Below are 16,058 nucleotides of genomic sequence, written 5' to 3'. Positions count from 1 at the left end.
TGTTCAAAGAGAACATCAATTAAGGGAATGGGAATGAGAGGAGCACGGCCCTTTCTAGGAATTTGCCGCAATTGACATTCTGGACAAGAAATACAAAAACGGCGAACCTCCTCGTTAATTCCCGGCCAATAAAATCTGAGCTTAATCTGCTGTAAAGTTTTTTCAGAGCCTAAATGGCCTCCAAGGTGGTGGCCGTGAGCTAATTAACAAACCTGCCGCTGGCAAGTTCGTAGAATTAACAACAGTTTCCGAACCTCTGCCCCATGTTCCGCGACCCGATATAATAGATCATTTTCTATTACAAAGTGGGGTCCTTGTGGCATGGGCTGGTGTATGCGCTGGCTATTGACAAGGACTACTGCATTCTTTGCAAATTTTAGGGAGTCATCATTCCACTGCTCCCTTTTAAAAGAAGCCGGTGTTTGTTTGGACTGATAGTAAATGTCGAAGAGAGGGTCGGGTCTGACCTCAAGTGGAGGGGGATTCCTCCCGAATCATCGAGGCGCAGGTGGATGACGTATTTGCCTGGGGAGGACCAGGAATCTCCCCGTTCTCCTTGTGGGCTTTCGTATCTCTCTCCGCCGGCTGGGTACACGCCGTGGAGACAGCTTGAGTTTTTATCAGGAGTAGTCAATAGTTTGCCGCATTTATTTTCTGACCAGTCCCGCCCTAGAATCGCTGAGAAGGGAGGATTAGTATGGATCGCCATGGGAAATTTTAGTAGTGAATCTCCCTGACTCACGAAACACAGGGCGGTGTTGTACATCCGGATATCTCTGTGAATACATTTAATACTGGTCTTTTTTTTAATTCTCTGTTGTGGTAAAACATATTGGCAATCAACAATGGAAACGATGCTGCCAGAATCAAACAGGGAAAGGAGTTTATAACCATTAATGACTACATCTCCTGTATTTGAACACGTCAGGGGGTTGGCAAGAGCACACAAACTATCTCCCCCCTTCCACCTACATCCTGCCTCGCTCCCAGGTAGTTCGCACGCTCAGTGGCCTGGCAACTCAGAAACAGGCTCTGATGTATGTGTAAGAGACTTATTCAGTAGGACGTGATCTCTAGGAAATCCACTAGAGGGCCGTTCTGCTCTCCCAGATTTAGAGACTGTCTCGGGTGTTTTCAAGAGCTTTATAAGCTCTTCCATAGAATGGAATTCACCCCAGTCTGGCTGGGCAAAGTTTTTAGGGAGGCCTTTTAAAAAGAGGAGGCAGGCTACCTGTTGAACTATCTGGCAGGTGATTAATTCAAATGGCCTTAGCCACACAGCCACATGCTCCCAGAGGGCCATAGCCTGCTCCTGGACTGATCTCTCTGGATCAAGTATCCAGTTTTTTTTATTATTTTTACCTGCTGGACTTGGGATAACCCACATTTATCTGGGATCTCAGTCCCAATGAACGGCTCAGCTCTCTCCTCTGAGAGAACATAATAAGCCCTTTTTGTTTCATCCCCAGAAACTAGCCTACGCCTGTATATCCCCTTCACATTCTCCATTTGGTAAGTGATAAGCCTGGGGTTGCATTTGAGGAGCGGAGAGTGTACTGAGTCCTTCCTGACCCCCAAACACACTCCCCCCCAGAAATTCGGCCCCGGTACTTTCCTACCTGGTTATTTACATGTCACAAAATGACCTCCAGCAGGCCAATGGTGTGAATGTCTCTAACCAAATAATCAGAAACAGACTTCATGAGGGTTGCCTGAGAGCCCGGCATGATCTAGTGGGCCCTGTGCTCACTGCCCGGCAAAGTGGAGCTCAATTGGCATTTGCCATGGAATACCAGAATTGGCAGGTCCACCACTGGCACCCTGTGCTTTACACAGATGAAAGCAGGTTCACCCTGAGCACATGTGACAGACATGAAAGGATCTGGAGAAGCTGTGGAGAACGTTATGCTGCCTGTAACATCGTTAAGCATGTCCAGTTTGGTGGTAGGTTAGTGACGGTCTGGGGAGGCATATCCATGGAGGGACACATAGACCTCTACAGGCTAAAAAATGGCACCTTGACTGCCATTAGGTATCAGGATGTAATCCTTGGACCCATTGTTAGACCCTGTGCTGGTGCAGTGGGTCCTGGGTTCCTCTTGGTGCATGACAATGCCCAGCCTCATGTGGCGAGAGTATGCAGGCAGTTTCTGGGGATGAAGGAATTTATACCATTGATTGGCCCCCACGCTCGATGACCTAAATCCAATAGAACACCTCTGGTACATTGTGTTTTGGTCCATCTGACGCTGCTAGGTTGCACCTCAGACTGTCCAGGAGCTCAGTGATGCCCTGGTCCAAATCTCATTAGGAGCATGCCCCAACATTGTTAGGCATGCATACAAGCACGTGGGGGGCATACAAACTACTTAGTAAAATTTTGAGTTGCTGCAATGAAATTTCGGCAAAATGGACTAACCTGCCACAAAATTTTTTCACTTTGATTTTCGGGGTGTCTTTGAATTCAGCCTTCTCTAGGTTGATAATTTTCATTTCCAGCAAACGATGTGGCATCATTACATTTGTAACACATTACCCAGTCCACAGCAGTATAGATATCCAGCATGATTTTTTTCTCATTTAAAATTTTCAAAGTGTTCCTTTAATTTTTTGAGCAGTTTATATGTGTCCCTGCAGCAACCCCTAGGGGCACTAGGGGCACTCTCAAAACCCATCAGGGCTGAGTCGAAGAACTCCAATTCCCTGTGGGAATCCATGGTGCTTCTGCAACCCAGGGGGGCTTCCACCTTACTGGTGGTCCGAGGGACATAATGTTCTGTTTATGCTATCTCCCCACTGGCAATTTGCCATATCTAACGCAGCAGCGCAAGAACAGTGCTGTAGCTGCTCTGCTGGGTCTGGTAAACAGTAAATCAAGGGCAAAGCAATTGGTTGTCCTGTGCAGGATCAGAGTTACCATGTACTGTTTAACATTTAATACTGGGCTTTTATCTGCTGTTCCTCACACTCTCCTGATCTGTCTTCTCCAAACCGCATCTGCCACAGCCGCTAATTTCTTATATATATATATATATATATATATATATATATATATATATATATATATATATTTTGTCATTCGATAGCACCTGGGAAACCACTCCGCCAGGGAATGGTGGGGTATTAACTTTCTCCCTCTGCTTCCTCATAGAAAGAAAGACCTTCCTGCACCATAGGCCTGGATTGACCGCAGTGCGATACTTCCGCCCTTCCTCCGCCATCTTGCCCTGACGTCATCCTTCCCATCCTCCCTTGCGGTCCTTCCCGGCATCCCTCCACTTCCGGCTCCTCCCCAATAAAATGGCCGCGACGCCAGGAGTCGGCGTCGCGCATTATGAACTGTTTTGTTTATAATTTTGACCTGTTTTTTGTGATTTACAATATACGGGGCCGGAAAACCCCAACCCTTGCTACTGTCTCCTCGGTCCTTTACAAGTGGCGTAGTCGGCAGGATAGAGAGATCCCGGAATGACGGAGGGACAGGACCTCAACACGTGCTGCAGGAATGAACGACCAGCTCCAGGCGCTGCAGCTGCGCAAGCCGCCACCACCGGGAGCTGGAGGCCACGAGGCCAGGTTAGTGGAAGCCCAACGGGCGAGACCAGACCCGCCCAGGCAGCCGCCTCCTATGGTCCCGATGGGCCCTTCGAGGACGCCGATGCCTACCTGGGCATGTTTGAGAGGACGGCCACCCGGAACGAGTGGCAGCGGTCCGAAAGTGGGCGTCCATCTTGGCGCCATACCTGAAGGGCCAGCGCTGGGCCTATTATGACCTCCCTGAGGAGGAGGCCGCTAATTACGACCTCCTCAAGCCCGAAATACTGGCCCGCTACGGCATTAGCCCGGGCCAGCAGGCGGCCGAATGGCGGAACTGGGTCTTTGACCCGAAAAGCCGCCGGCCCAGGCGTTCGAGTTCTGGGGCAAGATGGGCCGCTGGCTACGGCCAGAGAGCCCCGACGGGCGGAAAGTGGTCGAGCGGGTGGCCTGTGAAGGCCTGGTCAATGCGATGCCCAGTTCCCTCGCCCAGCAGGTCCGGGGACACGCCTATCAGAACATGTCGGGCCTCCTCGACGTCCTGGAGCGTCAGTTGGCGGTCCTCCGACTTGGGGGTCAGAAAAGCCTGCTGCGGGAACCGCAGGGACGGGCGGCCACCCCGAGCCCCTCGACGCGCTGCAGAAGCGCCAGCCAGAGCCAGAGAGGCCGGGTCCGCCGCTGTTTCAAGTGTGGCGAGACCGGTCACCTGCTGCCAAACTGCCCCATCACATCGCCCGGAGCCTATGGACTGCAGCTGGACATCACGGAGAGGTATTGTACCCGCCGCATCCCTTGGCGAGTCCGAATCGGGAGTGGTGTTGCTAAATGGGCACGCCGTGGTGGCTTTGTTTGATTCCGCAGCAACATTACCATTGTTGCTCGCCGCTTTGTCTTACCGCAACAGTGGTTAAAACAGCATTTGTTGGTCACCTGTGTGCATGGGGGACTAGGTCATATCGTTCCGCCACTGCTATGTCACCTGGAAGGGGAACCAATCCAAATGACGGTCGCTGTGTTACCTGACCCCCTTCCCAGTGATTCTGGGACAAGACTGGTCTAAAAGAATCAGCGGTAAGCCATTCGCCTCTCCCGGGGCGTCGTTGGATCTTGTTATGAGGGGAAAAGGCACCCCTCCCGCGGCCTCCACGCCGTGCACAAGGGCAGGCCCTATGGGCGCTGGTGTCTCGGGGACCTTTCGTGGCTACGGACCTTGACCCGAAGATTCCGCGGAGAAGGGACTAGCCAGGAACTCTTCCCGGCCCAGGCCCCAAGACCCTCTCGGCGCCTGGACCATCAATTTCGGTCCACGCCGCCTCCTTTAAGAGGGAGCAGTGGAATGATGACTCCCTGCGCTTTGCCCGAATGCGTCGTTCTGCCTAACAGCTCAACAGCGGACGGATCCACACCGCTGGAACCCTTCTTTGTCCTTGAGAATGATCTGTTGTACCGAGTGGCTACCCATGAGGGCGAGGTGCGGAAGTTGTTGCTAATTCAGCGTACCTTCCGGGGGAGATATGCGAGTTGGCACATGCTCACCTCCTAGGCCCACCTCGGGCCGAAAAACACTGGAGAGGATTAAGCTCCGCTTTTACTGGCCTGGGATCAATGAGGAGGTCCGCGGTTCTGTCAATCCTGTCCGGAGTGCCAGACCCGCCAGATTCCTAGGAGGGACCGTGCTCCTCTAGTCCCTATTCCCTCGTGGACATCCCCTTTGAAAGGATAGGGGTCGATTTGGTGGGACCCTGGAGCCCTCAACCCGTGGCCACAAGTATATCCTAGTCATGGTGGACTATGCCACCCGGTACCCAGAGGCGGTTCCCCTGCGCTCCGCTAATACTAAAAGCATCGCACGGGAACTGGTTAATTTGTTTTCACGCGTGGGCATACCCAAGGAGGTCCTCACGGACCAGGGTACGCCCTTCACTTCGGATACGCTCAAGGAGGTAGCCAAATTACTGCAGATAAAGCACCTGAAAGCGTCAGTCTATCACCCGCAAACTGACGGGTTGGTCGAACGATTTAATCAGACGCTTAAGCAGATGCTCCGCAAGGTAGTCAGCGGGCGGCAGGAACTGGGACCAGCTCCTCCCGCCGTGCTTTTGCCTACCGGGAGGTACCCCAGGCCTCTACAGGCTTCTCCCCTTTGAATTACTATACGGGCGACAACCCCGGGAATCCTCGACATCCTAAAAGAAGGCTGGGAGGCCGAGGCTCTTCCCTCCTCTAACATTTTGAGTACGAGCAACTGCACCGACTCACAAAGATCAGGCCCCTCCTAAAAGAGCACGTGACTCGGCGCAAGCAGCGCAGGCCCGGTGTTACAACCGCAACTCCGTCCTCAGGGAGTTCCGCCTGGGACCGAAGTTATGGTGCTCGCCCCGACCTCCCACTCGAAGCTGCTCGCCACTGGCAAGGGCCTTACGAGGTTAAGGAGAGAAAGGACTCGTCGACTATTTGGTGAAACAGCCCAATCGTCGACGAAAGTGAGAGGATCTATCATGTCAACCTGTTAAAGCCCTGAGAGATAGAGAGGAGCTCCCAGCTCCCGAGGTCACTCTCCCTTTCGCAAGCACAACTGCCCTTAACCTCGGCGAAGAGCTGACCCCCAAGCAGCGGCAGGAGTTAGCCCAAACACTCCGAGCCATCCCGAGGTAGTGAGCGAGTCACCCGGCCGGACCGCTGATTGAGCACGATATAGTCACGGAGCCCGGGTAATCGTCCGGAGAGGCCCTACCGACTCCGGAGGCAAAACGCCGCAGAGGTCGAACTGGAGGTGAAACGTATGTTGGACATGGACATAATTGAAGAGAGCCATAGTCCCTGGTCCAGCCCTATTGTCCTCGCCTCCAAGCCAGACGGCTCCTGGAGGTTCTGTAATGACTTTAGACGCCTGAATCAGATCTCCAAGTTCGATGCCTACCCCATGCCCCGCATTGACGACCTCCTTGAGCGGCTGGGTACGGCTCGTATCTGACTACCCTTGACATGACAAAAGGGTATTGGCAAATTCCTTTAACGGCATCCGCAAAGGAGAAAACGGCCTTTAGCACCCCTAGCGGGCACTGGCAGTACAAGGTCCTCCCATTTGGGCTGCACGGGCCCCGCGACCTTCCAACGCCTGGTAGATAGAGTGCTGAAGCCCCACCAGTCCTATAGCGCCGCCTACCTGGATGACGTTGTCATCTATTCCGCACCTGGGAGGAGCATCTACTGCAGGTCGCAGCTGTCCTCCGAACACTGGCTAAAGCCGCCTCCGCATAAACCCCGGAAGTGTTTTTGGATTAAAGGAGGCCAAATATTTAGGCTACCTCGTGGGACAAGGACAGGTGCGCCACAGAGCTCCAAAGTTAAAGACATCTTAGAATGGCCCGTCCGAGTACCAAGAAACAGGTGCAGGCTTTCTTGGGGCTTGCGGGTTACTACCGCCGGTTTGTTCCTCGTCTCCGAAAGAGCAGCACCCTTGACTGACCTGACAAAAAAGGGCGCTCCCCTATACGTGGTGTGGACCGACAAAGCAGAACACGCGCTCAGTGACCTAAAGAAGGCCCTAACGCCGGCACCTGTGTTACGGACGCCCGATTTTGGGCTCCCGCTTATTCTCCAGACCGACGCCGGACACAGGCCTGGGTGCCGTGCTGAGCCAAAGCGCCGATGGTGTCGAGCACCCTGTGATGTACCTTAGCCGGAAACTGATGGACCGGGAGACCCGTGCGCTGCAGTGGAGAGGGAGGCCTTGGCCATTAAGTGGGCAGTGACCCACCTCCGTTACTACCTGCTGGGTCGCGAATTGCTCTGGTGACTGATCACGCTGCACTTCAGTGTATGTCCCTACACAAAGAGTCGAATCCGCGGGTCACCAGGTGGTTCCTGGACTTACAGCCGTATAAGTTCACTGTCACTTATCGGCGGGCACCCTTCAGGCCAATGCCGATGCCCTCTCGTATTCACGACCTCTCGGTTAGGTCCGCCCACCTGACGGTCCTGGGCTAAGGGGGATCGTGTCACGCGCTTGCAGTAGGAGGCAGCGGATTGATTCGATAGCACCTGGGAAACCACTTGCCGCCAGGGAATGGTGGGGTATTAACTTTCTCCCTCTGCTTCCTCATAGAAAGAAAGACCTTCCTGCACCATAGGCCTGGATTGACCGCAGTGCGATACTTCCGCCCTTCCTCCGCCATCTTGCCCTGACGTCATCCTTCCCATCCTCCCTTGCGGTCCTTCCCGCATCCCTCCACTTCCGCTCCTCCCCAATAAAATGGCCGCGCGCCAGGAGTCGTCGCGCATTATGAACTGTTTGTTTATAATTTTGACCTGTTTTGTTGTGATTTACAATATCTGGGCGGAAAACCCCAACCCTTGCTACTGTCTCCTCGGTCCTATATATATATATATATATATATATATATATATATATATATATAGGGCGGCATGGTGGCGCTGCTGCCTCGCAGTTAGGAGACCCGGGTTCGCATCCCGGGTCCTCCCTGCGTGAGTTTGCATGTTCTCCCGTGTCTGCGTGGGTTTCCGCTGGCGCTCGGTTTCCTCCCACAATCCAAAGACATGCAGGTTAGGTGGATTGGCGATTCTAAATTGGCCCTAGTGTGTGCTTGGTGTGTGGGTGTGTTTGTGTGTGTCCTTCGGTGGGTTGGCACCCTGCCCAGGATTGGTTCCTGCCTTGTGCCCTGTGTTGGCTGGGATTGGCTCCAGCAGACCCCCGTGACCCTGTATTCGGGTTCAGCGGGTTAGAAAATGGATGGATGGATGTATATATATATATATATATATATATATATATATTTTTTTTTTAAAGTATATTTAAAAATCTGCGGTGGATTGGCATCTTGCCCGGGATTGGTTCCTGCCTTGTGCCCTGTGTTGGCTGGGATTGGCTCCAGCAGACTCCCGTGACCTTGTGTTCGGATTCAGCGGGTTGGAAAATAGATGGATGGATGGATATTTAAAAATAAATATTAGCATATTTATTTATTAGAATTAGCATTAACAAATGTGTTTAAATCAATTACAAATTGATATCTGGCTAATTGAATCCCCTTTGTAAACAAAACAAATATAATTTAAACTCATACACCTTAATTTTCAGATATGAAGATTACTACACATTGCTCTTTGCACATTCCTGTAATATATGAAAACTGGTTCTTTTGTAAAACACTTGTTTCTTAAATGTTTTAAGGCAGCTTAAGCGTTTAAAAGAGATATAGACATATACATGTTTACTACCAGCAAATATAATGACATTGACTATTACTGAGGTTAGTACTTTAATTGCTAATTGTATTGCAGGGTACTATAATGATATACTAGTATATATATATATATCTTTTTCTCCTTTATTAGTTTTATAAAATGACATGCAAAAATTATGACTCAATAAAATAATACATACAATTATGATATAATAAGTAATAACCTTACTTTTTCTGAATTCATCTTCAAGACCATTCGTAACCCAACTGGAGAGCTATGAAAGCCCAATATATACTTCATCCATCCATCCATTTTCCAACCCGCTGAATCCAAACACAGGGGTCTGCTGGAGCCAATCCCAGGGTAGGAACCAATCCCGGGCAGGTATCCCACCGCACAAACACATCCACACACCAAGCCCAATTTAGAATCGCCAATCCACTTAGCCTGCATGTCTTTGGACCGTGGGAGGAAACCGGAGCGCCCAGAGGAAACCCACGCAGACACGGGGAGAACATGCAAACTCCACACAGGGAGGACCCAGGAAGCGAACTCGGGTCTTCTAACTGCAAGGCAGCAGCGCTACCACTGTGCCACCTCAATATATGCTTGTCACTCAAAAATACTAAAGCACATAAAAGATTAGCAGAGGTCCAGCCTGCTTATCTAACAGCAAAATTAACACATTATTGCCAAATTCTAAAGAATTTTTGGACAGTACATGCTTTTCCTAATATGTTTTCCAATTATATACAATAAGGCAATAAGTGAGCAAGTATACAGATATTCCACTACACAATATTCTTCCATCAACTAATACTCTGAATACTTTTGTAAATTAATCTGGCATAGTTGTGGCTCAAATACTGTCTGGCAGCTGGGGAATTTTTTTTTCCAGTATGACAATGGAATAGTCCCACAAGTTATGATCAAGCAGATATAGGTTACAAACAGGATTTTGTTCTGGCACATTTTTGATAATCCAATTTGATTGTTAGGTGAATTACACCATGCTTTGTGAAGATTGATGAGAAGCATATCTTGTCCAAAGGAGTTCTGTTCTGAATGTGAAAACAATTGCTGTGACAGCTTCCCACAATGAAAGCCTTTGTATGCTTGCAAGTTGTGTTCAAGCTTGTCTGTGCCGGGTGTTTGGGGAGCCAGAGCACCCTCTGACGGCCACAAGAGTTACAGGATTAAAGGCACGAGAAGACCAATGTCTTAAACAGAATGTGTGCTGTATTCTTCATAAGATATGTTTTTATCTTGTGAATATTAAATAGAGTGAATCTGGTTGAATGAAAGAAGGTTGCAGTGTGGTCAGTGAAGGCTAATAAGTCATCAAACAACACCCAAGTGTTGTGTACTGACTTGGCAGGTCTTAATGGTGAGGAGCTGAACTGAACAGAGATGTGGTGTTGAATGAACATACTTGCTCTTGACTTGTCCTTCTTAAACCATTTATACTTTTGTTAGTGTAGGTGCCTCTTAAATGGTCTGTGAATTGTTAATGAGGGATGGCTGAGCTGATTGGTCTCATGCACATGTGAGACCATTACAGCATTATGTGCTCCACAGCTGCCCTCTCACACATACACTCATGAGGTCTGTGTCATATTATTTGTAAAAAATAACCCACACCTGAACTGTTGCCACTGACTCCTGACACACCATACCACATAAGGAAGAAAAATATTATTAGAGCTTCAAATGAATTTGCAATTTTAGTTATATTTTTTTTTATTCAACAAAATGGATTTATAACTCAAATGTCAATTAGACTCTGAATGTCACATATCAAGCAACACAGATTAAACTTAACACATTTACAGCAGTTAATGTGTAGTATGATACAGTATCAGTTCTGCTTGGATCACCATTTCACCTTTTCTTGTAAAGCAATTCCATTATTTATTTATTCTGGCCATCTCAGCATCCAGCTTTAAACCTCTATAAGCAAGCTTTTGCTGCTTAAAATGTAGGGAAGTGACTTTGGCCTTGATATTCTGTGACCCGATTTAAGGAAATGCAGTTTGTCTCTGGCATTGTTAAACATGCTGCTAAGGCAGTCTTGACCCTTAAGGTATTCCAGGTCCAAAATAACTGAATACTTTGAAAGAAAGCGAAAAATTGTCTTATTGTGAAAAGAAATATCAACCTTGATTCAATATTAAACAAAAAAGATCTACAATATACAAATAACAAAATGTTAACCAGTTACAGCCATTATTATAGTAACAATAAAATGTTTTATCTTTGTGAGAACAATGAAGGAATGATATAAGTGGACCAATGAGATGGAGCTTGCTCAGGCAAATTATATAGTCACTCTTGAGGAAATTACAAAGTATTGATTTTTTCACAGGTTTTTATGGGGGATAGATTGTCTCTTTGTAATTGGTTTGCTGCCATTGTAGTCTCAAAATACTAGTAATTGTATAACATCAATAAATTGATGGCTTATTTCAAAGGCTGCATTGCCTATCATATTGAAGGACCCTTGTTCCTGACTACAGCATGTAGTGCTTGTTAATTAGCAATACACTTAGCACTTACAGCAAGAGTGGAAAATTTCAAATGATCATTATGTGCTTTTCTGTTATCTTTCATGTTGAAACATGTAAGCTACAAAACATAGATTTAAAATTAATCATAAATGTTTAGGAGGGAAATAAAAACAGAGAAATGTAAAAAAGGAATGATTTTTCCTAGAGTTAAATGCAGATTTGTTTACTACACACCACCTTGGAATAAGAATCTGACTGATTAAGTTACAGCTGAAAAATTTATTTTGTATTTGGTCACCGTATACACAGTAGAATTTCAGAATTGTGCTTCAGAAAAAGTGTGATTTTGTTAGATATTCAGAGGTGTTCAGTTTGACAAGAATGCGAGAACTGGGCTATAAACTACAAGACTGCCAGTTCAGTTCCAACCTCTGCCCAGTGGTTTGACCCAGAGCAAGCCACTTAAACTGCCCCGTAAAAGAGCAAATATAATAATATATTGTTTTAATTAACGTGAATTGTTTTTAATACATGAATTCTCTAAGATATGAGTTCAGAAACATTTTCCTAAAGCAAATTGACTGCCAGCAGATTAGGCACAGATTAGGTTTTTGTGGGTGTATTTTTAAGTAAATGACTAGAAAGTCAAAGATAAATGGGGATGGTAATGTGAGGAAGGGCATCCGGTGTAAAATTTTGCCAGAACAACAGTATAGATTTCCATACCAGATCGGTCGAGGCCTTGGTTAACAATGACCGCCACCAGTACTGTTAACCAACAGGGTGCTGGTGGAAATTGGGCTACTGTTGGCTGAAGAAGGAAAAGAAGACGGGGGAGACATATCCAGAGGCAGGAGGAGAGGTGGAAGGTAAAGAGAGTGGAACTGAGGGTAGGAACATTGAATGGTGGCAGTATTACTGGTAAGGGGAGAGAGTTATGAGAGGGAAGAGTGATGGAGAGAAAGAAGGCTGATATATAGTGTGTGCAAGAGACTAAATGGAAGGGAAGAAAGGCAAGGTGGATTGGAGGTGTGTTCAAATTGTTCTATCATGGTGTGGATGGGAGGAGAAATGGGGTAGGGGTTATCCTAAAGGAACAGTATGTCAAGAGTGTCTTGGAGGTGAAAAGAGTGTCATACAGAGTGATAATTATGAAGCTGGAAATTGAAGGTATGTACATGTTGGTGAAGGGAACGGATGAGATGTTATATGGGTTGGAGATGGTGGCACTGACTAAAAAACAGCAGACAGAGCTGGAGGTGGCAGAGTTAAAGATGTTAAGATTTGCATTGGGTGTGACGAGGATGGACAGGATTAGAAATGAGTACATTAGATGGTCAGCTCAAGTTGGACAGTTTGTAGACAAAATCAGGAAGGAAAGATTGCATTGGTTTGGACATGTGCAGAGGAGAGAAGCTGGGTATATTGGGAAAAGGACAGTAAGGATAGAACTGGCAGGTTAGAGGAAAAGAGGAAGGCATAAGAGGAGCTTTATGGATGTGGTGAGAGAAGATATGCAAGTGGTGGTTGTAACAGAGAAAGATGCAGAGGACAGGAAGATATGGAAAAACATGATCCGTTGTGGCAACTCCTAACAGGAGCAGCCAAAAGAAGAAGACTCTTGAAATATTGAAGAAATGAGTAAGCTAATAGAGTTGTCAAACATTCATGGATCTTTAATTTACTGCAGTTTTTTTTATTTCTAAAGGCATAATTACTTTAAAGTCAGAAATAACAAAAGCTGCATTTTTTCTTTACATGAAATGCTATGGTACAGTTTATTTTCATAGTCAATATGGCAATATTAATGTTATCTGTTTCATCCAGTTTAGGAAATCCAGTGTACTTACTGCCTGTTTGAGTTGTAGCTCTGCAATTCAGTAGCTCTACTGGACAGCCAATTGGATTGCAGATTTTTTTCACATGGTTTACTTGACTTGAGTCAGATAACTAGGCATTGGTACATACATACATACATTTGTAAAGCGACTCAATGGAGGTCCACAGCTAAAGTCTATTGGCCTCTTTACAATCTTACAGTGACACCCGCACAGAGGAAAAGTTTGACAGCTCTTAGATTTCACTCACATGGCCTTCCTTGATAATTTTCAATACTAATGTATTCTTGGGCACAAACGTTGTTCAGTCAAAATACATTTTGCATAGCATTGTGAAGAATATTGTTAGACAAATGTCTAACAAATGTTTTCATTTCACTGAAATCGGCATCTGTATAATTGTGGTGATACATTTTGCTCCCAGAAATTTGTTGCAATGCATATGACACCACTCAGAACACTCACACCAGACTAATCAAAAGAGCTTTGAAGTACAAACTAAAAAATAATTAACATCTACTAGTTGACTGAAAAATTGAGGAAACAATTTTTTCTTTATATGAACTTTTGTTATATTAATGCATATTGCATAGGGAAGGATGTCCTATAAAAGTCTTCAAAGTTGATTTGAAAATAACAGTAGAATTCCAAAAAGATTTGAGAGGTTATGTTAACTTGGATGTTCAGGTAAATTCTTTTGCCACTCCTGACATACAAAATGATCAGCATCAGTGATTCCTAATTAAAGCATTAGGGCATCCCCACTTCTGTCAGGTCATTTTTGAACTTGTCAGTTAACACAGGTTTAAAAATTACAAAATGTCCTCTTTATGTTGAACAATATGAAAATTAGAATAATTTAAAAATACATTTATATTGATTGTTTTGAACCAAAACACTGCTTATTTCATTGGTTATTTTTCAGACCAAGCACTGATTAACAATATAAAAACTAATAATTAATAACTGGAATGTGCTGCACATTGGCAGATTGTTTGGATTGAAAGCCGATAGCAATGAAGGTGTTCTCTGACCAAGTTCAAGGACTTTTTACAGTGAATCTTTTCAAAAATATTGTAAAATTATTTAAAATATATTTTATACAGATAAGTACCCAGTACAGATAAATACACAGATTACTAGACTAGACAAACTCCTGGCTTTATGACATTTCCCTGCAGATAGTTATAAAGCTATCAAAGAGAATAAATAGAAACCATTGGTAGTTTTTCATATTCTAAACATACAGAACATTATTTGGATATGAGAGACATTTCACTGTATTAACAGCAATGAATCTAAAGTAAATCTATCAGGAGATATTACTGGAAACCATCACAAATTAATACTCTGTGTCTTAGCAATTAGTGCATTTTTTCTAAGAAAATGTAATCAAATAAATTTAATTTCTAAAGGAATATTAAAGAGGAAGAAAATCTGTTGTCATTCAAGTACTCATTAATTCTAATTTTGAATAATTAAACTCATTTGGGGGAACTCTCTCCCGATCTCTTGTCTTCTCAGATGGTCTCCTCAAACAACACAAGTTGCCCACAATTCTTCCATGATCTTAATTTCACAAAGAAAGAAGTACATTGCAAAGGGTGTTTTAGTAATGGTTCATCTTTTTCTCCAGGTCTCTCACACCTTACACTTCACGTATAGGGTTCTCTTGAGGAATTTTACTCCAGGATGTTCGTATCATTTATGAATTTACAGTCTGCTCATCTTTCATTGCTGCCCAGGTTTCTATACTGACTTCTCTATATCCCCAATTTTTCTGTGGCAAACCTTGGATAAGCACTTTATCCTTATGGCATTTATATTATTTAGGTCTGCCTTCAGGGTGTTTTTTTAATATTTTTTTCTGTTTTCTTTTTCATCCTGCTGCTGTATTGTCATATTCTGATGAGTAATATGTAGTCTGCTTTCTTCACGACTCTAGCTAATGCATTCCTTACACACAGCCTATGGCATACTGTCCAGACAGAGGCATTTTTCATTGTCTAAGTTCCGACTGTCTTCTTCCCCATGTTTTTTGAATCTGTCTTTTGCTGCTCAAAAAATACCTAGCAGTATTCTCCACTGGATCAATCCAAATTTCATGTTGGACCATTTTGGATTTATATACTGTAACAGCCTTCTTTTCACAACAGCAATTACCTCACTTGATCCTTCCTCTCAAAAATGAAAACCATCATTAATTTCACATAATTCACGTCTTTATGAACCTATGTCTATCTTTCCTTTTACTCAATAGTCATTTTTTTACAGCATTGTATGTTATAACTATTCTTATATTCGTCTCCTTTTCTTACATTTTCTGAGTTCTGCAGCACCCCACTTTTGGTTGCAATCCACACTATATCAAAGTTGAACAATCTAGTAAAGTAATCTTTATACCCTGCTTCATTTCCACACAGCCACCAGCTGACCCTCATTGTCTCAGAACTGTTTTTCCCCTGTGAATTTGCTGTGCTTTTAACCTCTTTTATGGTCTAATGCACCATAAAAAGATATATCTTTAATATCTTTTTGTTTTTCCTACACAACATTGAAATCAGAAAGAAATAAAATGGAAACACATTCTTTTGTTTCATCCTCCTCGGAAAAACACTTCAGTAGTCAGATTTAAAAGAATTGTGAAAAGAGGTAGTTCAGGGTGTTTGTGAAGTTGGGTGCATAATGGGCTCAGATACAGGAAGCAGAGGGTTATGGTGTTAGGATCAGAACACATCAGAATTGGCTGATGTTAGCAGTGGTGTTCCACAGGGCTGCTGCTATTCTTAACATAAATGCATTGGAAAGGAATATAAGCAACATGCTGGTAAAGTTTGCAGAAGATACCAAGACAGGTAGATTGGCAGATAATCTTGAATCTGTTGAATCATTGCAGAGGTAATAGGACAGAATACAGACTTGGGCAGATTTGTGGCAGATGAAATTTAATGTCAATAAATGTTAAGTATTA

Source organism: Polypterus senegalus, chromosome 2 (genome assembly GCF_016835505.1).
Source record: "Polypterus senegalus isolate Bchr_013 chromosome 2, ASM1683550v1, whole genome shotgun sequence".
NCBI classification, from domain to species: Eukaryota; Metazoa; Chordata; class Cladistia; order Polypteriformes; family Polypteridae; genus Polypterus; species Polypterus senegalus.
This window is presented reverse-complemented; position numbering follows the sequence as displayed.